Below are 3,372 nucleotides of genomic sequence, written 5' to 3' on the forward strand. Positions count from 1 at the left end.
GCCAATTCCGGCGACAGGACCTCGCCCGCATACCGAGAGCTTGGCCCGGGCCGCGGCGGTGCACCGATCGTTGCCGGCCTCACGCGCATCGCATGTCTCCTATTTGAGCTCGATGACCGATGACGGGGCTAGCTGGGGGGGTGCGGCGAGATTGGGTGGTGGGGTGGTGTGGCAGCGCTCGGGTGGCCGACGTCCGAAATCAGCTAGCATGGAGGCGGGGTGGGGCGTCACAACGACAGGGAAGTTTCACGGGATGGTGATTATGCTTAATGCCACCGTTTTTGTTTTTTTATAGCCTGGTAGGGAGGTCCCAAATATTGTCCCTTGGTAGTAGAATTAATTTTTTTAGACAATAGCAAAATTTAGGTGGTTATTTTCTTATCCCATAAAGTTTTAGGTGTGCTGTTTGGGCCGTTTTGGGGGCCAAAAGACTCAAAAATAATAATAATAATCAGTTTTTAGGTCTTGTGGTTATTTTTGAGTATGGCGTTGAAAATGCACTTATATATCTCTATTTCTAATAGACGACTTGATGAATAGTCTTCGCGGTTTAATTTCGCTAGGTTTTTTTTGTCATCCTCCCACCTCCGTTTTTTTTCGTCATCCTCCCACCTCCGTGCTCCCTTTCCCCCTCCGCATCGCTCGATCCAAATCCTCCCTCTCCCTCGGTCTCGCCTCTCCTATCGCGCGATGTCGCTCGATCCTCTCTAGGGTTCGCCGCCCGCCGTCGTCCCTCGCCGTCCTGCTCCGCTGTCGCCCCTCCCTCCACCTACCTCGCCCCTGCTCTAGGGTTCGCCTCCCGCCGCCGCCGCCCCCCGCCGCCCTGCTCCGTTGTTGCCCGTCCCTCCGCCTGCCTCGCCCCCTCCCCTACACTCACCCCTGCCCGATCTGGATCTGGATGAGGTGTTGCCTCCCGTTCCTCTCATCGCGTCCCTTGTGCCAGCCATGGAAGAGGGGAGGAAGAAGGGGAGGGAGAGCAAAGAGGACCGCGGTGGCGATGTGCCAACGTTGGCAGGACCAAGATGTGTGAATCAAGGAGTCCCTGCATCTACCCGCGACCCTAGAATAGCCGCTACCGCTATGACCTTTCTCCATGTCGTGAGCTTCGAAGAGTCTGGCGGCGCCATCACGCCGGCCTCTGTCCAAGAGGGCATCGCGCTCAACAGGCCCTCACTCCACGGCTCCGCCTGCGGAGGCCGTCGACGCCATCGCAGGGTGCCGCTTTGAGGCCGGGGTTGAAGCTGCCACCGAGGAGGCCATCTTGACGCAGATGTTGCAGGCACTCCTGACGTGCATGCGCTCCCCTGCGATTAGTGACCAACACATCTGCTCTGTCGTGAGCATGTGCTTCGTGTCATACAGGTCGCGGCCAAAGGCGAGCTCGTGCAGCGGTTCAGGTGCATCCCATAGGGGCAGCTCAAGTTTCTTTCATAATGCTATTTGTTCTGAGTGCATTGCATATTGAAGTAAACTGGATGGGCTAATCTTGAGTTCCTCCATCAAGTTATATTACCTCGACAAAAAAAGGTGCAGGAAAACCATATAAAGCACTATGGTGAGTCTATCTCAATTGAACTAGAACTCAAATTGTAGCAATTCCAAGCTTTTTTCTACAACTGCAATTGGGTGGACTATGGTATGGGTCGGTTTATTAGTTTGAAGGGATTTTAAGTGACAACCTGCTACTTTTTCTACTGGTAGTGAATTCAAATTAAGTCTGATGTCTCTATCTAATATACTGAACCTGGAAGATTTGTCTGAGGCCTCTATCTAATATATGAAGAATTGGCTTTCTATTATGAACATCGACCTGAACCTGGAAGATTTGTCTAATATATCAAGAATTGTCTTTCTATTCTCAACATGGAACTGAACATGAGAAATTTACCTTACTGTTAACTGCAGTTTTGTCTCATTGCCAATATATCTGCATAAGGTACATCTAAGGAGGCCTTCTCCGACAAGGAGGCTGCGGGTCGAGGTCGTCGGCAGCGACGATGCCGCCAGCCGCAAGCACCGCCGCGAGGACGACAAAAGTGAGCACTTTACCCCCGCCAGGTCGATCGCGTCTTCCCCCTTCTTTGCGCACAAATTAAACCTGTGCGCAACTCGGATCTGGATTTGTGTGATTTTCAGCTCTGCTTGTTCGTTAGGGATTTGTGGTTAGGTAAAGGGAGAGCAAGATAATGGAGATAATTTGAATAAATAAAAAAGTTTGGATTTCGAGCTGTGCGCCTGTACTCTACTATGTAATCCAGGCGACTAATTTGGATGCAGCACATCTGTCGCCACATATTTGGTTGTAGCAGTAGTGTTCAGCAGACTGCATCAATATACCATTGCTAAAAAGATTTACTCCCTCCGTCCCAAATTAGTTGACTCAGACTTGTCTAGATAGACATGTTTTAGTGTTAGATACATACGTGCCTAGACAAATCTAAGACAACTAATTTGAGACGGACGGAAGTAATAGAGTATTTTGTATGCGATTGGTCTGCAGAACAGGTGAGCTGCATACTGGTTAAGGCCAGTTATGTGTGATTCGCGTTCCGTGTCTGTATGTGTGATCCAGGCAGCACAATTCTCCAGACTCGGATCAAAGGAACAGGCTGATCAAGTATTAAACATCTTTCACAAGAGAAATGTGATTTGCTTGATTGCTGCATTGAATCTGTAGTTTTTATATCTCTAAATGTATCATCCAAAGGTCCAACACAAGTAGAAGGACAGATTCATCAAAACTGTTATATTTCTGAATGTATACATGGATATCTAGAAATGTGTTTAGTTTTTTTTTTGCAAATAAGAAATATATTTAGTTAGGAGGTGTGGAGTGAGGAGCTCCTAAATCTCTAGAACTCTCTCCATAAACCTGCTCTCTATTCCACATCTCATCTCAGTTTATGTTGTTTTGCATTGATACATTTACAGTCGATATTAGTCTGCTCGTAATCAGTTAATCACTTACTTTTAGTTAGTACGAACACTTGTAGACTGTTATACACACCGGTAATGTCGGTACAGTACTAGCACAGTCCATTGATCAAATATTTAGTATTTAGTTGACTGTTTTTTTTATAAATGATCAACATACTATTTATGACCCAGTCCTAGCAAGATACCATAGCAAGATACAAATTATTTTGCAATGAGGAACAATAATTTGCACCATACTACATGCGGAACTATAACGCCGCAGGTTCCACCCAAAAATATTTAGAATATTTTATGTAAATATCAGGCCGCTGCCAACATGATGTTTCTATTATGTTTCAGGAGAAGTTTAGATCTTTTTGGACAGTTGTTGCAGCCAACAGCCAACATTCTAAATGAGTATAAAACAATGCTAGTTATCGACTAGAGGGGGGTGAA

The 3,372-nt window shown here is 46.8% G+C and overlaps 1 long non-coding RNA gene across 2 annotated transcripts; it reads left to right on the plus strand.

Annotated features, from left to right (window-relative positions):
* Positions 1-646: 646 nt before the first annotated feature.
* Positions 647-2,371, plus strand: LOC119349304. 2 transcript variants are annotated; one of them, XR_005169338.1, is made up of 2 exons: positions 647-1,555; positions 1,937-2,371. It is a non-coding gene; the product is annotated as an uncharacterized LOC119349304 (long non-coding RNA). The 2 variants fall into 2 exon arrangements; XR_005169339.1 differs by having other exon boundaries at positions 647-1,397.
* Positions 2,372-3,372: the final 1,001 nt, after the last annotated feature.

This window comes from Triticum dicoccoides, chromosome 1B (genome assembly GCF_002162155.2).
Source record: "Triticum dicoccoides isolate Atlit2015 ecotype Zavitan chromosome 1B, WEW_v2.0, whole genome shotgun sequence".
Classification (NCBI taxonomy): domain Eukaryota; kingdom Viridiplantae; phylum Streptophyta; class Magnoliopsida; order Poales; family Poaceae; genus Triticum; species Triticum dicoccoides.